Genomic DNA, 22,456 nt, shown 5'->3' with positions numbered 1-22,456 from the left:
TTTGTTTACTCATTTTGTTGTTAAATGATGGGGGGGTGTGTTCGTAATTTTTAGCATTAAACATCACTTTCCATTGTTGAACGCAATCTTAATAAGTACATTCCGGGTATGTTTCTGATGTTCTGGGTGTTTTACTTCAGAACAACATTTCTAAAGCATATGATTTCAGTTGCTGGCAGGACCTAGTGTTTACAGTGCACTATGTCTTCTGGTGTGGGCTAGAGCAATCTTGTTACTTTCATTGATCTGTCTCTGTCGTATACTTGGCTTTGACAATATGAAAGTGACTGAGGTATGAGTGATGCTAGTAATGCCATTCCTTCTGCAGCCAGTCCCTGCTATGAATGATGGGAAAATATTGTTCATAGGGTCGGTTGGTGCATGCATTTCAGTGGGCTTGGCAGACTGATATGTAATAGCATCTTCTGGTTCGGTGAGGAAAGCAACGGGAAACTACCTCGCTCCTCATTTCCCTAGTACGCCTCTTCAGTGATGCCTAGGCCATCTGCGACAGCTGATGGCGGAGCTGTTGAGGATCCAACCAGCTTTCGGGCTGAGGACTAAACATACATACACATACATGATTTCAGTGTAATTTTTTTTCTTTTCTTGGATGTGTAGATTGGAAATTGACGGAAATGATCCCGTAATTTTGATGCAATAAAGAGGAGAAATATGAAAACATACTTAAGGCTTGTAGACAGGAGTGGTTTATGACGTACTGCGCTGCTGGTGCCGTCTTTTGTTACTTTCTTCAGGTCCAGGGCTAGCACCGTGGAATGGGAGTGCTATGTCTGTAGATTCTCATTATCTTTGTCCATATGACTAGAGCGGCCAGTTCAAACAGCAAAATGGAGGTCAACAGAAAAATAGCATGATCCCTGGACCAATAAATATTTTTATTTCTGTTCGAACGAAAGTTGCTCGATCACTGGACCAATAAATCACTAGTCCACAGAATTTTTCTTATGTACATTGGCCATACCATTTTGTCGCCTATTAAATATTGCATATCGCAATACAATTCATGAAATGATGATGTTTGACAAGTGAAGCAATGAAATGAAAGCAAAGAAAAAGCAAAGAACTTCAGTGAACACAGATATCGCACACGAAATCGTTGAAAGTGTAAGACAAAAGCCATACGTGTGTCACTGTGAGCGCAACACCAAATGTACTTGTAAAGTGGTAAAGTACGTATACATAATATTCTCCAAAAATCAAATATTTCTTAATTTGCCAGGGATTTTTCACTTGATATGTGTAAGAGCAATTATGTTCCATTTGTGACAAATTTTATAGTGATATTGGGTGATACCGATGCGCACTATACCCCACATGAATCTTAAGGGGTGTATTTAATTACCTTTAACTCAGGACCATTTACACTTGGCCATTGCCCATGGTTCACAAACTAGGACGTGACTAAATTAACCCACACCACGAACCACAGATTAATAATTTAAGTATGGTATATTAATCTTTGTGTGACACAGTGGGATATGACGTCACTCTCAGCAGTAAAGGAAAATTACTTCCGTTACCAACCCGCGCACAAGAAACACACAACTGCCCAGACCAATAGACGTGTCACACAGGATACTAGAGGCCTAGGGCCGCTTCGCGGCTTTTAACCTGGGGGCTTACGCCCCCAGACCTCCTTTGCTTGATCCAGACCAATGGAGGTATCACGCAGGATACTAGAAGTCTAGGGCCGCTTCGCGGCTTCTAACCTGGGGGCATATGCCCCCAGACCCCATGAGCTTAATCCAGACCAATGGCTTTGTTACGAGATTCGTGAATTCGAAAGTAGCGTCTCTGCCACTAGTTCTTTATATGAACAGTTTGCAGCTCTGTCCACCGCACGATCAAGCCCTTCGCGAGACGCAAGCGAGAGAGGAACAAATGACAGTGCAATCACACCTAGATGTGTGCGCTGGAAAATGTAAGTTGTTCTGAATGGCTTTGTCACGAGATTCGTAAATTCGAAAGTAGCGTCTCTGCCACTAGTTCTTTATATGAACAGTTTGCAGCTCTGTCCACCGCACGATCAAGCCCTTCGCGAGACGCAAGCGAGAGAGGAACAAATGACAGTGCAATCGCACCTAGATGTTTGCGCTGGAAAATGTAAGTTGTTCTGAATGGCTTTGTCACGAGATTCGTAAATTCGAAAGTAGCGTCTCTGCCACTAGTTCTTTATATGAACAGTTTGCAGCTCTGTCCACCGCACGATCAAGCCCTTCGCGAGACGCAAGCGAGAGAGGAACAAATGACAGTGCAATCGCACCTAGATGTGTGCGCTGGAAAATGTAAGTTGTTCTGAATTTTTGCCCGGGTTGGTAACGGAAATAATTTTACTTCACTGCTGGGAGTGACGTCATATCCCACTCTGTCACACTGAATGGAAATGCTGGTAAGCCTACGTAGTTAGGCGATGGACTATGGCGTGTGATAAATTTTACTAGGTTATAAAAGCAAAATTACTTCTGGGGGACGGCGGGTGAGTTCTGAACTGTCGCAGTGAACACATCTCTCCTCTACAAGGTATTCCACTTAAGATTTCCAACATATTACATCCTTATCATGCTATAAAAGTAATGCAAGTCTTACTGAATTTCTACCTTAAATTTACATAAAAACACAAACTAAGCACACTGTGGGTTACATCAGAAAATGATCACATCACATAATGCATACTGATTATATAAATTCACCATAGAAATCACAGTGAACCACTAAAATAATGGAAGAAAACATCACAGATCGCTTCGATACTGCTTGAGTGCCCGATCATTATGGAGCAATTTACGATCGTGGGTGTATGTTTAGGAATCAGAAAAAACGTGCGAATGATATGAAACCATACGTGAAGCAGCAATGAAGAGAGATTCTTCTTTTATGCCTGCCAGTGACCTACCGACCCACCTAAAAGTGTTATTATTATTCACCCAGAAAAATTAACTACTAGTACGGTTTTTGGAGACTCTGAGGTGCCGGAATTTAGTCCTAAGGTAGTTCTCTTACCTGCCAGTAAATTTACTGGCACGAGGCTTCAAAATACCACCAGACTGAGCCAGGATCGAACCTGCCGAGTTGGGGTCAGACGGCCAGTGCATCAACCTTCTGAACCACTCAGCCTGGCCCAGAAAATTAAAATGGAGGCTACATTATATTGCAAGATCACACAGTCACAAGAATAGGAAGTAATGTGTTCAAATGATACTCACAGAAGGGTATTTTGCATGTACTGCTGGCATCGTCTATGAAATCAGCCAACAGTAATTTGAAAGCACTAGAGGTTAATTTCAACTCACTTTGATACACAATTTTAACACCTAAAACAACACACACAAATCCACCTTGAATGTAGGAATCATTTAGTTCTATACCCCTTCTCTTTAAATCATTAGAAACCGAGACTAACCATTGTCGTCTTGGTCTCCCTCTACTTCTCTTACCCTCCATAACAGAGTCCATTATTCTCCTAGGTAACCTGTGTTCCTCCATTCGCCTCACATGACCCCACCACCGAAGCCGGTTTATGCGTACAGCTTCATCCATTGAGTTCATTCTTAAATTAGCCTTTATCTCCTCATTCCACCTAACTGAATCCTTCCCTGCCATTTTATACCTTTCAGCAGATGATTCATATAAACTACGAACAGCAAAGGTGAAAGATTACAGCCTTGTCTAACTCCCGTAAGTACCCTGAACCAAGAACTCATTCTACCATCAATTCTTACTGAAGCCCAATTGTTAGCATAAATCCCTTTGATTGATTTTAATAATCTACCTTGTAATTCCATAGTCCCCCAGTATGGCGAACATCTTTTCCCTCTATACCCTGTCATATGCTTTCTCTAGATCTACGAAACGTAAACACAACTGCCTATTCCTCTCATAGCATTTTTCAATTACATGGCGCATCCTGACAGCCTCTCCGTGGTCTGAAACCACACTGGTTTTCATCCAACTTCCTCTCAACTACTGATCGCACCCTCGCTTCCAAGATGCCAGTGAATACTTTGCCTGGTATACTAATCAATGAGTTACCTCGATAGTTGTTGCAATCCTTTCTGTTCGCTTGCTTATAGATAGGTGCAATTACTGCTTTTGTCCAGTCTTAAGGTACCTTACCAACACTCCATGCTAATCTTACTACTCTATGAAGCCATTTCATCCCGACCTTCCCTCTGTGCTTAACCATTTCAGGTCTAATTTAATCTATTCCTGCTTTATGACAATGGAGTTTGTTTACCATCGTTTCCACTTCCTCAAGCGTTATTTTACCATCATTTTCCTTCTCCCCATAAGCTTGGCTGTTCGCAACACCACCCGGAAGATTTCCTTTTACGTTGAGATGATGTTCAAAATATTCCCTCCACCTGTCCAGTGATTCCCTGGGATCTATTTTGAGTTCACCTGCATTACTCAAAACGCTTTTCATTTCCTTTTTCCCTCCCCTCCTAAGATTCTTTATTACTGTCCTGAAAGGTTTCCCCGCTGCTTGACCTAGCCTTTCCAGGTTATTACCAAAATATTCCCACAACTTCTTTTTGGATTCAACAACTATCCCTGTCTGCCTCGGCCCTTGTTTGGAGCCATTTCTGATAAGCCTCTTTTTTACGTTTGCAAGCTACTCTCATTTCATCGTTCCACCATTTCCCATCTTTACACACAGTTGTTCCTAGGCATTCCCTTGCTGTTTATACTACAGTATCCCTGTAGGCCATCCATTCTCTTTCTATATCCTGAACCTGCTTACTGTCTACTGTTCAAAACTTCTCACACTAATCATATCCATGTACTTCTAATTTCCTCGTCCTGGAGATGTTCTGTCCTTATTCGTTTGCATACCGATTTCACTTTCTCTACCCTAGGCCTAGAGATACTTAGTTTACTGCAGATCAGATAATGGTCTGTATCATCGAAAAATCCCCGGAAAACTTGTACATTCCTAACAGATTTCCTGAATTCGAAGTCTGTTAAGATATAGTCTATTATGGATCTGGTAGGCCCTACCCCTAGCCTCTCATGTGTAGTGGTGAATAGCCTTATGCTTGAAGAATGTATTTGTAACTGCTAAACCCATACTAGCACAGAAGTCCAGCAAACGCTTCCTATTCCTATTAGCTTCCATATCTTCCCTACGTTTACCAATCACCCTTTCATATCCTTATATCTGTTTCCAACTCTCGCATCGAAATCGCCCATTAGCACTATTCTATCCTTGCTGTTCACCCTGACCACGATGTCACTCAATGCTTCAAAAACTTGTCAACTTCATCCTCACCTGCACCCTCACATGGTGAATACACTGAGACAATTCTCGTCCTAATTCCTCCAACTGCCAAATCTACCCACATCATTCGCTCATTTACGTGCCTAACAGGAACTATGTTGCGTGCCATAGTATTCCTGATAAACAGCCCTACCCCATACTCTGCCCTTTCCTTTCTAACACCCGTCAAGTACACTTTATAATCTCCTATCTCTTCCTCGTTATCTTCCCTTACCCAAATATCACTTACTCCTAGCACATCCAGATATATCCTCTTTGTTGACTCAGCCAGTTCTACTTTCTTTCATAAGCCCCATTAATATTAATAGCTCCCTATTGAATTCCATTTTGTTTGCCAAGTTGTTTCCAAGGAGTCCCTAGCCTGTCAAATGCGAGTGGGACTCCGTTACTCTCTTAGGTCCGAGGCTTGCTTAATATGTTCTGGGTTCGGTAAATTCATGAAGCAGGTTGTTACCCTACTTACACATAGTCCAAGTGAGGATCTCTCCTCTAATGGGTTATGGACCACCGGTGGATTGTATAGCCCTAGCCGCCTGAGCACAAGGAGGGCCATGACTCGTCTGAGATGCCCACTCCCATTCCATAGCAACTGGTATCCCGACTCTCAGGACCACTTACTAGGTCACTCAGCCGTTGCCCATGGTTCACGAACTAAGACGTGACTACAGTAACCCACACCATGAATCATCTGTTTATTGATGAAGAAAGTAAATCATATGATCGCCTTTTCCCGAATATTTTTACCCAAGAATTTCACAATGTTTATTCGCCATGGTTATGCTTGTTTTTTTTTTCTTCAATAAACCATACAGGGCACGCATATGTGCTCTTAAGGACCATGGGCGCTGCCACCTTCCTTCCGCGAGGAAGTGTTGACGGCCGTGGCTTACATCACATTCTTGCAGGTGTACCATGTGTGCTGTCTATAGAGGAACAGGGGGTGGTATTTATGACGTCACAATCATTTTTCTCGTCCATGGTGAAATGTTAATTAAATCCGTCGCGCATGCTCAGTAGCAACTATTAGGACTTAGTTTTTGGATATTAATTCCCTGTCTCTCTCTAACACCCTATGACGTTATCAGTCTTCAGTCACCAAGTAAATATGGTTTCCGTGTTTTCTACTAGTCATATATAGTGTACTCTTCAATGACGTATATATCAGGTAATAGTAGGAAAAAGCCAATATTTTCGCACCTCTACTCCTTCCTTGTACCCTAATGAATATATCTAATAGCATTTGATGGCACCTACTAGTGAACTGGTGATGGCCTGCTTTTATTCCATAACCCAGGAAGGATTGTAACAACTATTGAGATACTGTATTTGATTGATCAGTATACCAGGCAAGGTGTTCGCTGGCATTTTGTAAGGGAGGGTGCACTCAGTGTTTGACAGTAAGTTGGATGATTTGCCAAATCTGTTTTTGGAAAACTCTCTCGGACCAGAGAGGGGCTGTCAGGATCAGGTTTTCGGTATGCGCCAGGTAACTGAAAAATTCTACAAGAGGGATAGAGTTATGGATAAACATATACACCGGACGCTGCAAGCTTTATAACATTATAAGGAAGTAGAAATTATGGAAATCTTACATGGAATTCCTTTCAGAGGAGAGATGTGTTCATAGCAATGTCCAGGAACCCACCAACCCCCTCCCAGAATTACATGTACTTTTACAACCTAAATAAGTAGCTACTAGCGTTGCTATTGGCCATCGTGAAATGGGATGGGACGTCATTCCGAGCAGTGATGAGAATTACTTTCCGTTACTAATCCTTGCAGAATAAGAGCACAAGTTGATATAACCTGTAAGGGAGCATACTGTCCGCACGGCAAGAAAAGATTTAATTTAGTAGCTGTAACCTATTTTTGAGCATCCAGGCCAATCTCTGCCGTGAGAACAGTGTCGCCTTTGGGGCCACACACGTTTCGAGAAGTACCTATTTTTCTATAACCACGGTGCTTACTGTCTGCACGGCAAGAAAAAAATGTCATTTAGTAGCTGTAACCTATATTTGCACATCCAGGCCAATCTGTCATTAGAGCAGTGGCCTCTTCGAGGCAACCCTCCCTTTGTTAAGCTTTTTTCTATACCACGGGGCTTAGGCCTACTGTCTGCACAGCAAAAGAAAGTCATTTAGTAGCTATAACCTATCTTTGCACACTCCCTTCAAGTTTAAACTGGTTTTGGGAATTATCTTCAGGAGATAGTGGGTTCGAACTTCACAGTCGGCAACCCTGAAGATGGTTTTCCATGGTTTCCCACTTTCACATCAGGTAAATGCTGGGGGGGGGGGGGGTGCTGTATCTTAATTAAGGTCACAGTCGCTTCCTTCCCACTCCTAGCCCCTTCATATCCCTTCGTCGCCATAAGACCTATCTGTGTCGGTGCGACGTAAAGCAAATTTAAAAAAATAATAATGAATTTAGACTTTTGTTGCTTACTCCATATGGACGCCGAACATCGCTAACATGGGAATATTGTTCAGTTTTTTTTATTGTCTTAAGGTGAACACCCGTGTGGTCATCAGCTCAAGGAAAATTGTGAAGGTGACTGTCAGAGTGAGAAAAATCACGAATGCTTAAAGAACAAGAAAAGGAGCCTCTTTATGCTGGATGCCCCTATATCACAGAGTCTGAAGAAAACATGTTCTTTCTGAAAATCGATGAGACCCTGCGTAGCAGTGTGCGCTCTCATGCACTTCGCAGTTTCGTAAGCCCCGTGCTGTCCTCCTCTGCTCTTCCCTGCTCCGCGGCCAACTGCTTCTCAGTGTGCGACTGGCCTTACAGTGTCACTATTATGCCTTCCGGCTGATGTATGTGACAGACCTCTGATGATCTATAAAAGTTATTCTGATGTGGATGCAGTCAGTGTGACTTATTATTCCAGGGAAATTATCCTAAATATAATAAAATACACTCACTGGCAAAAAAGAAACAATGTGTTTCAGACAAAATTTAATGTTAGTCCACTTGAAACCTTCTGTAAATGAAATGTTATAACATTACACCAATATGGCAATGTATCGTAAGTTAATTAGCCCGTTTGAGAAGTTTCAGTGCAATAGTTGGTACCGGTACCTAAACATTATTGATCGTGATAATCACAACACCAATATTGCAGTTTCCTGCCTTTGGACAAGAATAACCACAAACGGCTGTTTTAAGGTTTATTGCTATGAATTTTCGTGTCTCGTATTTTTGTGGACATCAGCTTGTCTATAAAAGTCTTGCTTCTATTTTGCATGTAACAAGCTTTATCAGCTTCATTTTAGATAAACCCGTATTGACTATAAATCGAGTAGCGAATATTTAAGAATAACTTAAATATTATATTTAAGTGGTCTGCCTATTCAATACATATATTGATTTATTGATTCTAGTAAATGTTTCTTTCCCTAAGGGACATCATCAGCTAGAATAAATTAAAACAATATATCAGATTTAAAAAAAATACACTACTAGATTGGAAAACAAATTTGAAACAATTTTGTACACAAGAAAAAATAAATTATCAAACTGTTAAAGTTTCAAGTCATACAGTCAATAAAATTGGTAGAATTGTTCATTAAACTCAAGTAAGACTTGAAACTTTAACAAAGTTTGATAATTTATTTTAATATATTCTTGTGTACCGTAACCAGTGTTTTTAATTTCTCTTTCCAATCTAGTAATGTACATTTTTTAAATCCGATATATTGTTGTGATTTATTCTAGCTGATGATGTCCCTTAGGGGAGGAAACGTGTACTAGATTCAATCTATATATATAAAATAACATGTCCTGACTGACTGTTTCATCATCGCCGAGCCAAAACTACTGGACATAAAGAAATTAAATTTTGGGAATACCTTTATATTAGTGTGTAGGTGCTCACTAAGGGAGGATTTTTGGATATTTCATCACTAAGGGGGTGAAAAGGGGGGGGGGGGTAAATTGTTTAAATGAGTACATCTATAGGCCTACCTCAAAAACTTAGAAGTTTACAGACATAAAAATTGGTATTTGGAATCTCATTAAAGAATAAAGAAATGCTTTTTGTCTTTGGAAAATACCATTAAGGGGAGTGAAAAAAGGTCAAAAAGGGGTTGAGTACCTTTTATGAGGATAGCTGTATCTCAAAAAATGAAGATGTTACAGACATGAATGCTAGTATTTGGAATATCCTTTAAAAATAAAGCATATATTTTTCTTGTTTTTGGAAAATCCAACTTAAGGGGCTGAAAAGAATTGAAAAAGTGGGTGAATGTTCGAAATAAGTACTGGCCCCGGGTTCGATTCCTGGCCAGGTCAGGATTTTTACCTGGATCTGAGGGCTGGTTCGAGGTCCACTCAGCCTACGTGATTAGAATTGAGGAGCTATCTGACGGTGAGATAGGGTCCTGGTCTAGAAAGAATAACAGCTGAGAGGATTTGTTGTGCTGACCACACGACACCTCGTAATCTGCAGGCCTTCGGGCAGTGCAGCGTTCGCTTGGTAGGCCAAGGCCCTTCAAGGGCTGTAGTGCCATGGGGTTTGGTTTGGTTTGGTTTATATCTACAGTATATGTCAAAAACTTAACATGTTACAGACATGAAACTTGGTATTTGGAAAGTCCTCTAAAAATACAGGAACATGTACTTTTGTTTTCAGAAAAGGCACTTGACGGGGGTGAAGAGAAGTGAAAAAGGTGTTGATTTTATTTTTTTGGATACTTATATCTCAAAAACTGAAATTGTCACAGACTTGAAAATTGGTATAAAAATACACACACATTTTTGGTTTTCCGAAAATCCATATAGGTGGGGGTGGGGTAAGGACTGATAAAGGGTTTAATTCTTTTTATGGGGATACTTATGTCTCAAAAACTGAGGATGTTACAGACATGGAAATAGGTATTTGGAATCTCCTTCAAAACTAAAGAACCATGTATTTTTTTTTTTTTTTTTGTTTTCGACTTCAAAGAAGACAGTTTCTCACCTGTACAGTTCTATGTCGCATGGTATTTGTTCGTTTCCGAGGCATTCCCCTTTCTTGTTTCACTAAGATATGTAGATTGTAGTTTAATATTATTACCCTTGGGGTTTGCCTCTGGTAGTTCTGTATCACTTTAGGTATGCTAGATTTTGGATAACCTTTTTCACATCACTGTAAATTGCATTGTACAACTGCATTGGTAACTTGATGTATAGTTGATTTGAAATTTGAATTTACACTGCTACGAAATAAGCTATGTATATCACTGAACTTATAGCTCGTAACTTGGAATTGTATTTGGAATGTATTTGTAAAATTATTTTGTAAATAATATTTTTCAAATCCAAGGATCACGGCGATTTATTTTCGGAATCCGCTGTCTAAGCCATGTCCATGCCTTTGGTAGGTTCCCAGCCCTTTTCACCTTCCCGGTTTGTTGTACATAGAGGTGTACAAACTTCGCATTTAACTTGCCCATGCTTGCCTGGAGAGCAGGCAAGCAAGCTAGCCGCACGTAAACAACAGTACAGGCAGGCTGCAGCACTCCTGGCCAGGTCAAGCTCAGCCCAACTTGGGCAGGCTTCAGGTTAGCTTGCTTGCTTGCTTTCTTCTTCCTGCTGCGTTAATCGATGTTTGCTCATTGATTGTGCTGATATGAGACTCGCGTGAATGCAGGCAGGAAAGGGGTTGTTACATGCCAACATTTATATAGGATTCGTCAACACAAATGTTATTTTATATGGTTATTTAGTACTATGTTAATTATTACGAAGTTATGTTTAAGTTTATTTCGTAATTCAGACGTCTTATGTAACTAATTAACATATAATATTTCTCTCTGTCAAAAATAGTTACTTAATAAAAAGTAGGTTCTTTGAACAAAATATTTGAATATTTAAATATACATAATGACACTTGATGGAAATATGACAATGAATATAATGTATTATGTATTATTCGATCCGCCTCTGTGGTGTAGTGGTTAGCGTGATTAGCTGCCACCCCCGGAGGTCCGGGTTCGATTCCTGGCTCTGCCACGAAAATTTGAAAAGTGGTACGAGGGCTGGAATGGGGTCCACTCAGCCTCGGGAGGTCCACTGAGTAGAGGTGGGTTCGATTCCCACCTCAGCTATCCTCGAAGTGGTTTTCCGTGGTTTCCCACTTCTCCTCCAGGCGAATGCCGGGATGGTACCTAACTTAAGGCCACGGCCGCTTCCTTCCCTCTTCCTTGTCTATCCCTTCCAATCTTCCCATCCCTCCACAAGGTCCCTGTTCAGCATAGCAGGTGAGGCCGCCTGGGCGAGGTACTGGTCATTCTCCCCAGTTGTATCCACCGACCAAGAGTCTGAAGCTCCAGGACACTGCCCTTGAGGCGGTAGAGGTGGGATCCCTCGCTGAGTCCGAGGGAAAAGCCGAACCTGGAGGGTGAACAGATGATGATGATGATGATGTATTATTCGAGAAAAATAGAAGCAAAGATATACATAATGTAGGTACAGATCATAAATATCTTTAAAAATTAATTTTATAGGGCACTTTCTTGAAATACATTTAATTATTTAGGAACCCCTTCTCCACAAAACCAAAGAAATAATTATAAACCTAATCAGCTTAGAAGTGTAATTTTATCACCTGCTCTCTTAGTTTGTGGTCGCCTCATACTGTTCATACTGCATACCAATATTTAATGTATGGTCACATAATCGTTTGTGTGTATTACTATGGGGTCATTAAGTATTTGCGAATCAAGACGGGGACGTTTTTCGCTAAATTTCCCGAGCAGCTGAAGACCCTCTCGCTGGAGGCACTCGTAGCGGGTATGTTAAGTACTGTTTTCGCTACACAGGCAAGTGTGAATTATTTTTCCACCACCGTGGTATATTTTCGTCACTAATAAACCCTTCTTCCAAGTACCTGCTGACCTCATAATGTATCACTGGCGAATTTTCCGCCCTATCGTCAAATTTCGCTTCCTTACGTTGCACTGAATTTTCTTCATTTGAAGAAGATGGGACTTCTTGTATACTTTCATTGGATAGCTGCTCTGAAAATATATATGCCCAAGTTATTGATATTTTATGCTAATGTTTGAATATTAAAAACTAATTTGCATAGGAATAATAATAATAATAATAATAATAATAATAATAAAGAAGAAATAACCACAGAATCTTACCTTCAGCACTCATTTGTGGAGCTGCCTCAAAAACAGACATTTGATGCTTGTTGCTTGTTGTTTAAAGGGGCCTAACATCGAAGGTCATCGGCCCAACAGACATTTGATCTCCTGCATTTAGTTTCTGTAATGTGCGATATTTAAGCACACAAAAAAAAAAATGTTGCAGTTTTGTGTAACATAGCGATTTCCATTTTATGCTCCAGGAAGACACCACCGGTTTGTTTCAAAAGCTTCAAGTATTGAAAATTCATACAGTATGAAAACATGTTTACACTTAAATATTGCATTAAAATTACAATTAAAATCTGAAAGAAATTAAATATTACCTATTCATCTTCATCATATAGAGTACAATGGGCTTTTAAGGCATGAAACCACAGAAGGACTAGATGCAAATTTGCCTCCTCATAACCCTCAAGATCAATTGTGGCTTCCTTAAATGGCTTAAGAAATGTTATAAGCAAGCCAGTCATGTCCTGATCATAACCGAGCATTTTATCAGAGGCACCCTCCTTCTCTAAAACAGTTCTCACAGCATCTATCTGGGAGTGAACTGACTGCAGCATGTCAAAATAGCTGTTCCAACGAGTGGAAACATACAGTTTCAAAGATGATTGTAACCTCACACACAAGCCTCTTCTCTTAAAGTACGAAACCAGAGATTTCACTGAATGAATAACAGCTAACACATTAAGAACACTTTATTTCAAAAAGGGTTCGCTCAGAACATGCTTCATGACCGTATTAATAATATGAGCCATGCATGGAAGACGCTTGTATATGCTGGGGGCCTTAACAATATTGCTTCTCTGGTCTGTTACAAATGTAATTTTGCAAATATCCTCATGAGAAACGTCATGTCCTTTCAAACGATCTTCCAATTCACTGCGAATATCTTCACAAGTTTTTGGACAGTCAGGGAAGGCCGAACACATACAGTACTCAGTGAGAGACCAATCTGCATTTATATAGTGGATTGTGACAGACATATAGTGCACACCCTTATAATTATGTCCTCAGGTCAGTGGTACTCGCACAGATACCAGATGTAATAGCATGTACTGTATCGGGAAGCGTTTCATTGCGCACTTTGTCCACGAAGGTTTGTACCTTCCTAGCAACTGTGACTCGAGAGAGTATAACATTTTTAATATCCACCGAGCCATGCTTTTTGCCCATTTCTATCAGCGTTTGCCCCAAATTTCAAAATCCTTCACCCTCCATAGTTGTAAACGGTCTCAAGTCCTTGGCGCACATTTCCACGCACTTATCAGTCACCAAGTCCTTGTCCTCTTTCAAAATATTTTTAGATTGTGGGAAATTTGGGTCAAATTTGCAGACATGTCACAACATACTTGTGGTCCCTGAATGGGTGTTGAGTAGCTTTTTGTAAAAATTGCATTGTGAGTAACCTAATGGCCTATTTGATACCTGTTCATAAACACATGAGCATTTTTCCCATGCTAGACTTAAGCCCAGTTTTATTGCTAGAATAAATTCACTCCTTTTTAATTTTTCTTCGATTTCCTTTTACGGTTGATTTGTTCATTTTCCTGCTGGTTGCACCTCTAACTACAACAGAGCTGCACTCGACGCAATACATAGCTACACTGACATATAACGGCACATTCACGTCGCATCGATAGCAAACTTCACGTTCGCTCTTCTCAAGTCCGGCAGTCCGAACGGGTCCCAGGCAACCTGTCAGGCTTAGGGAAACCCAGGTTTTGGTTTGCTACGACTAGCGCGCTCGGTACGCATGCACTCTTGCTTCGCTGACGCTCAAGCTAAGCTGCTTTGCTTGTTGCAGAGCAGCTTGGGGCAGGCAAGCCTGAAGTAAAATTTGTACACCTTTAGTTGTACACTAGTTGGCCCTACTGATATTTACGTACATGTTTTGGTGGAGATCCGCGTAATGCCAGCTACTGTTTTTCCGAGTGTGTAGTGATTTCTTATATTGTGTAGCTTGCTCTTACCTTCCCCTTTTAACTCTGTTTGTGCCTTGTTTTGTGTTACCACTGTAGTAGCGGTAACAGTATTCTTAGCCGCAAAAGGCAATACCACAAATGTGGTTTACAAGGAGTTCCTGGGGTAAACGAAACTCAATTTTTTGGTGAGTTTTAATACTTTAGGGATTTTCAGATGTCTTAGTACTGTACCAAGGAACGATTACTTTTATCAAATGACGAAATCCACGCTATCGAAGCTGCGGGTAACTGGTAGCAAATTATATATGTGTTGAACAGGAGGACCATTTAAATATAATATTTAAGTTATTCTTAAATATTCGCTACTTGTCTCGCTTCTATGTCAGGTCATAATTGCTCCACCTGAAAACGCTGCAAAGCCCGTGGCATAAGTGGAGGATGGGAGCAGTATACGCAATGTAGCAGACGTTATAGGCACGTCTTGTTCTAACGTGTACAGAACTGTTAACAGGTACAGAGAGGACAATATCTACGCCAGGAGGCCTGTTCTTGTTGTAGGAGAAGCACTACTGAGCACGATGATCATGTTCTCATATTGGAAATTCTTCGTGATCGACACACAACAACTGTGGAGGTCAGAAATCATTTGCAGCAAGTACGGGACCTGCTACAGGACCTCTGCATACACATGAACAAAGTACCCCTCAGATGCAATTCGCCAACGCCCATTAAAATTGAACTCGGGGGGCATTGGAGCTCATGGCTGTTTATGGATGAAGCCAGATTCTGTTTGAGGGCACCGGATGGAAGGGAGGAAGTATGGAGAAAGTCCGAGGAATGTTATTCACCGTGTACTTTCTCGGCTACGGCACCTTTCAGTGGAGGCTATGTGATGGTCTGGGCTGGGATTTCCACTAATGTGCACAAGGATCCTCTGTTCGTCATGAATGGAAGTCTGACAGTCCACCAATACATCGAGGAGATTTTATTGGATCACGTGGTGCCATTTGCACCTTTCAACGGTGAGAGCTTTATCCTGATGCATGACAGTGCTCGTCCACATGTTGCCTTTTGTTTATGTGAGTACTTGGATGAAGCTGCAATTGAGCGCATGGTGTGGTCAGCTTGTAGTCCTGACTTAAACCCGATAGAGCATGTCTGGGATATGCTTCGAGATTGCATTTTGAACATGCCTGTTAAATGTGGATAGAGCTGGTAATGCCCATTACTGATGCAATGGAAATGTGTTGAAAACATATGGACAAATGGACTGCATATAAAACGGTGCAGTGCTGCAGGTTTCAGCATTTCCAAATTTGTGTTGGGGGGGGACTGTTGTGATTATCACGATCAATAATGTTTCTCAGTTATTGAGCTGAGTCTTTTCAATTGGGTTGTTCAATTTTAAATACTTTGCCATATTGTTGTAATGTCATAATATTTGCTTTTTACCAGGTTTCAAATGGACTAACATTAATTCTTTTTTGAAATAGTGTTTTGCTTTTCTTGCTGGCGAGTGTATATCACATGTGAAGAATTGTATTTAAATTGACAGTCAACTCCCTTGTGTCAGGCTCAAGAAACAAGTCCTTATATTATCTCTTGAAAAGTAGATTCTATTTCTAAACTGTGCCTCCCCGTATACTTCAAATGAATTGGTGTGATTTCGCAGCAGATGACCCACAGGAGGCCATCGGACTAACCTTTCTTCCCGGAATTGTCAGCATAATACAAATTATATGTTTCATGATACATAACCTCTGTGATTCACTCCTAAAATTTGAGGGGGAAAAAAGCTGGAACACGTAGATAATTTCAAGTATCTAGGATGTGTATTCTCCCAGGAAACATTACTTTACTTCTCGCAGCCCAGTACTCGCTACATTCAGCTGCGCGCGGAATGACTTTCGTTTGTTTACACGCTCGTGGTCTTCTCGGGGAGGATGTTGTAAAACGATGCTCAGAGCTGCCAACCTCTGTACTGAGAAACTAATGAGTGAGGTGCTTCGATAGCTGGTGGTGGTGATTGTTACTCGGTTCGTCTGGACTGGTTCTTGCCGTGCGGACTGTTAGGATAGGATCTAGACAAGACCATTGGTCTGAACGGTTAGAAGCCGCAAAGCGGCCCTAAGCCCCTAGTTTCGTGAGGAAATACGATTGGCCTGGACGGAAATAGTGTTTGGTGACAACGGACTTAGCATCAGCAGTCTAGATAAGTACAGAAATTTTTCATTATATTAATACTTCTAATTATTTTTGGTCATTCCTGCTTCATATTATCACTAAACACTGTATCATTGACAAGTTTATGCAACGTAAACCATACTGTACATATATAAGCGTGTTTTAAGTGAATTGATACAATCTGAGTATGTTCTTGTAGAACGAAACACTTCATTCTTTGTATCTTGTCTGATATCATCCGTAACTCGCAGTAATGCTGTTGCGGCACTATGTCCTTTTTTAAAGCCGGATTGAAAAGGGTCAAGGAGGGAATTTTGGGTCAGGTATACAGTGAATTGTGCATGAATCAGACGTTCGAGTGCTTTTGCGAGGGGTGGCAGGATGGACAGGGGGCGGTAATCTGATGGAGAATCCAAGGTATTGTTTTTCGGGATAGGTCTTATTAGTGCGTCTTTCCAAACGTTAGGGAATACTCCATTGGTCAGGCAGTAGTTGAATATGTGAGTCAGTATTGGTAGTACAGCCCCGATTATGTTTTTAATTAATTTTATCGAGATACCGTCATTACCTGTCGCATCAGAAGTGATATAGTACAGCGCACGTTTAACATTATTTGCGCCAACGGTGTGGAAAGAGAACTGGTCGCGCTCGGAACGGCATGCTAAGTTTGTGGGATTAGCCGGTAATGGAACTGGTCCGACTTTAGGCTGAGAAAAGTAATCATTTAAGGTATCTAGAGATATGGTGGGAATGTGCTCTTCTACGGCTTTGCCTATGTCCAAAGACCGTAACTTCTTCCAGGTTTGGTTTAAATTATTATTTCCTGCTAACTGTTGAAAGTAGTGGCATTTACTGTTTCTAATTAGCTGTTTAACTTTTTTTCTCAGTTTCCTGTATTGCTCAAAGTCATCTCTGTCACGTGTTCGTCTGAATTGCCTGTACCAACGGTCACGGCTGGCCATAACAGATCTTATCTCGGTCGTCACCCAGGGAGAAGGGGGGCAGGTAAATCTTACCTGCCTCTCCGGAGCATGTTTGTCATACAAGTTCAGCACTAATGAGTTGAATCTGTTAACCTTTGAGTCAATGTCATGAAAATTACGTATGTCATCCCACGGTAAGTTATATGCGTCATTGCGTAGGTCATCTAATTCAATATGTTTTATGTCTCTTAAAAAACATAGCGTGCTTTATACTTGAGTCCTTGGATAGAGTAACATAACTACAATAAGTCGTGAGTTGAAATCCCAGGAGCTGAGATCTGTCCGTGCTTAATGACTTTCTGGGGTTGATTTGAAATTATAAGGTCAATTAAAGTGCGAGTCGAGTGGTCAGGGTAGTAGTCGTGGTTCGTAGCGTTAAGTGGTAGGATTTCCATGTTCAGAGCATGGAGTATGTGACACAACTTATCCAATTCACTGGTTTGTTTTAACAAGTCAGTATTAAAATCCCCCATGACTGCGACATCTTCGTAGACCAAGATAAGATCAGTTTAAGCTGCTTCGAATTCCTCCATTTGTCTAATATTAGGTGGCTTATATACAATTCCTATTAATATTTTCTTATTACAGTCAAGTTCAACAAACATGTACTCAGGTCGCAGGGGAAGGCTTGGGTGTGAGGTGCAGATAATCTTGCATTTTAAATCATTGATGTAGTATACTCCACCACCTCGTCTGTCAGTACGGTCATGTTTTAAGAGCGAGTATCTGTCGAGATTTACAGCACGTGATGGCAAATCTCCACGTAACTAGCTTTCTGATATGCCAATACAATGCATCTTATTATTTTCGAAAATCGCCTGTAGTTCTAGGTGAGCTGCAATGGATAGTGAATTTGTGACAACACGAGAGAGCTCTCGGGTGATTCATCAGCTGTCACCTCAGAATGGATCCCGTTGCCTCAGGGTATGGGAGGGGTGAGGGTTGAGTTAAGAGGCGAGGCGAGAAATACGGGTCGTTGACACAAGGGATAGATTCGTCTACCAGCATAACAAGAAAACTAATAGTAGGTACATAAAATAAGATGAACTTACCTAAATTCAGCACTGAATACATCCACTATTACATACACACACTCACTCACACACAAACGTAAACTACTGAAAACACACATAATAAAATTGAACAGTCCACCTGTTCATCCTACACAGCTAAGGCATTTAGTTGCGCAATCATGCATATTTGAAACTTTGTGTTATCTTTCAAAACACATAGTCTCCTGTCCCGAGTCCAACAGTTTCTTGGAAAGTCCCTAGCACGGTTTAATATACTTTTCCTCATACTTGTGAGGGACTCTGTGAGAAGTCCACTCCCCTTCTGCGCACGCTTGGCTCGCCACACACGATCTCGATCGTGATAGCGCAGGAATTTAATTATAATCGGGCGATTTCCTTACGCAACCACTTGTGCAGATGTCCAGCTTTGGCGCCCTAGCCGGTGACAGCAGTCAACGTCACTCATTGAGAGCTCAGTCGAAAATTTATTTTTTATTACATCCAGAGACTTATTATACACATCTTCAGACTGTTCTTCCGGGACACCGTGTAGCAGTAGGCAGTTTCGGCGACTATATTGCTCTGCCTCATCTAATGCCTCATCCTGTTTCTGAATTTTGTCCTCAATTGCGCTTAGTTGTTTCTTCAGGTCACCACTTGCAGTTGTTACTTGCGACTTGAATGCCTGGCGATCACTGTCCAGCGTTTGAAGCCCAGTCGGAGGGTTGGCAGCACTTACAGCGGAGTCCAGGCGAGCTTGCAAGTCCATCACCTCTTTAAATTCACTTATTTTCCTAGTTGCTTCTTTCAGATTCATGATGAGAGTGTAAAACTGAGGCTTGTCAATTTATGTTCCACAACTATGCACAGATCATACGCTTTCTGCAACTTATTATGCGAATCGAGTAGGATGTTTACGGAGCGAAATTACTCACTCATCACACTAGTTGATGTGAGAGGAATAACGTAGTGTCGTGCGCGAGCGGTGTCCAGATTAGCGTGGCATCGCACTATAGCACTTGATTCATCATGACGTCACAAACCCATATGATGAGGCCTAATGTTGGTTTATCAACGAACAGTAGAACACTAGATCATCTTATTCGTGATAGTAACATCAAAATTTTTACCTGTCTGATATTACTGTTAATGCCCTCTGTCGATCAGTGGTAGAGATAGCAGGTTCGAACCCTGGAGAGGTAATTGCATTTTTGAAGGGCGATACTCCATGTCATACGATGTCAGCCTTGATGTTGGTGTTCACCCGACAAAATTTACTAAAACTCAGTCTTAGACGCCCAAGAGAGATTCGGTTTTCCCTGTCATCTTGTAGGCCTAGAGTAAAACGGAATGTCAAAATTGAGGAGCAAGCAGCCAGATGCCGTCAAATTAAAATGTTTGCACACGGTAGCTGAGGCCATATTATTATTGTTAATGCCTTGAGGCGAATAAATTGAAATTTTATCTTATTCATTTTTGTACGTAGTATTCTCCCCCTGACTACTCGTTCCTGCTACCCGGCTGATGAAAATTTCTGGAGAGAACACTGAAGTGTGTAACATTACAAGATACCAGAATCATTCCATATTGATGGTTTTCACTTTACAAAGGAAAATTTATTGTGTCCTATTCAAGACATATCTCCATCATTAGATAGAATAATAAGTCGAACATGTTTCGACTCATTTGAGCCATCTTCAGTGAAAAAAGGTGGTTAAAGTAATTTACATGCCCTAATTTGGCAACCTGTATTTCGAGATTGCAATAAAGGTTGGCTTTCTTGCCTGCCTGGATGTCATTTCCATTTCAGGGCATGTAAAAAACTTTAATCCTCTTTTCTCACTGAAGATGATTCAAACGAGTCGAAACATGTTTGACTTTTATTACTCCATTCAATTATGGAGATATATATTGAATAGGAGGACACATTAAATTTCCCTTTGTCAAATGAAAAGTATGTAGGGCATAAATTATCAGAAATTGCATTGCCTATAACTTTTTTTAAGTAGTATTTGTGGATAGGACCAGTAATTACACAGATATTTGAGAATTAAACTTTAGGTCTTTCCGTAGACTACCATTTCACCCAGTGTAAATACATTTATTTATAGCGTAGACTGTAGTGCCCTATTCTCAGACTTCAACACAGATTTTCAGTAATTCTGTTCACCCATTTTCTCGTGGCTCAGCGTTGATATAGACTGAATAACAAAAATCTAAATTCGTGATATCTTTATCGTAGTTGGTGTGGTAATACTGTACAAGGCATAAATGATCGTAAATTGTATTCTATAGAACTTTTGTTATGTAGTATTTATCAACAGGACTTATAACCAAAATTTTTGAGATTTAAATTTAGGACTTCCCCTAAACAAGGGGTGCAGAAATATTGGGCACCTAGTCGCTACAGCGACTACGATTTAGCTACTGGTGCCTAGTTTTTGCCTCCACTTAAGGTATCAGGTTTTTTTTTTTTCCTTCATAAATTCTTTCTCCTAAAAATGAATCTGCAACAAAAGCCCTGTGACATATGTTGTCTCTGAAATAGCTTTAAACAAGGCCACAATCTTCTCTAAAATAACTGCAAGACCAATCGATGTATATCAATTATTTAGAGAGCAATGGAGACTTAACAACTGTCGATAGAAGGTAGTCTGCACGTAACTCGGGTGGCCTTCATTTGTTACAGCAGCAGAGCCTTTACTGGAAAAATTGCGAACTATTTATTTCATAGTCTCATGTAATGGAAAGTATAGTTTATGAGGAAGCAGCTATTTCTGAGCACTGATGAACTACATGCAAAAAGTACAGTAGCATCACTTGATTTACTCAGAACTACCCGTGGCCCAAATGCAGATAAATTTGTGACAAACACCTCCATTAGTGGCATTTTCCAAGAGATACAGTTGAAGTGAATTGGCTCGGATGCTAGTTCTATCTGTTTGCAGAAAGAAAAACTGATTCGTCATAGTAATAATAATTTCGTGTGGCTATTTCTAGCCGGGTGCAGCCCATGTAAGGTGGACCCTATGATGAGGGTGGGCAGCATCTGCCATATGTAGTAGGGTTGGGCAGACCGGAACAGTCAATTATTCCGGAACATTAGGAGCTTGAGGTGGAGTGTTTCGGTGCAGTGTGCCGGCACGCGGGGCATGGGACTGTAACTGCACAGTAGAGAGAACTTCGTGATGCAACATGACATGCTCAACGTCAGCGGGAAAGTGCTGCTGTACCGGACGTGCTGTGTGTAGTTGCGGCCAGCATAAAGCTGCACGAAATGCGAAGGTACAGTCGGAACACTGAAATTCGCGCCCAATAATCACATTTAAAGGCTGCTTTTAGGTTAAGATTTTTTCGGTCAATATGAAATACACATAACATGGTTACAATGGCAGTACAGGTGTTTAAAAGTAACTAATCCAAGGACATTTTCACTAGTTGAATGTACCAGCCTGTATAGTGAGTAATTAGGGCCAGGAAAAAACTTCATGGCACATGAAAAAGCAGATCAGATGTAAGGCTTTTCAGGTGTTTGCTCTATTAACCAGTGTTTCGTCTTAGGTCTGACACTAGACTCATCAGAGTGGGATGTGTCAGACCCTACCCACTGACGCTGGGGTGTATGCAGGTGAACTTATCGGAAGCCCTATATAAGAGGCACAGTCTGATAACTGCATACGGGAGATAAAACTCCACAATGGAATTATTGCCCGCCTAGCAGTTCCGAATGGAAACCTCCATACAACTGATCTTTTTTTTTTTTTTTTTACATGCTCTATTGGTGAAAAATATCTAATTCCCTCCTTGGGAACTTAGAATTTCCATTCGGAATTGCTAGGCGGGCAATAATTCCATTGTGGAGTTTTATCTCCCATATGCAGTTATCAGACTCTGCCTCTTATGTAGGGCT

At 40.9% G+C, this 22,456-nt stretch overlaps 1 protein-coding gene across 1 annotated transcript in view; it reads left to right on the top strand.

Moving 5' to 3' along the window:
- The window catches only part of LOC136864226 (lysine-specific demethylase 5A), an 843,789-nt gene that overhangs the window by 727 nt on the left and 820,606 nt on the right, over positions 1-22,456 (top strand). The window lies entirely within an intron of this gene.

Source organism: Anabrus simplex, chromosome 2, assembly GCF_040414725.1.
Source record: "Anabrus simplex isolate iqAnaSimp1 chromosome 2, ASM4041472v1, whole genome shotgun sequence".
Taxonomy (NCBI): domain Eukaryota; kingdom Metazoa; phylum Arthropoda; class Insecta; order Orthoptera; family Tettigoniidae; genus Anabrus; species Anabrus simplex.
The sequence above is the reverse complement of the archived record's forward strand: the minus strand, read 5'-3'. Positions and strand labels throughout refer to the sequence as shown.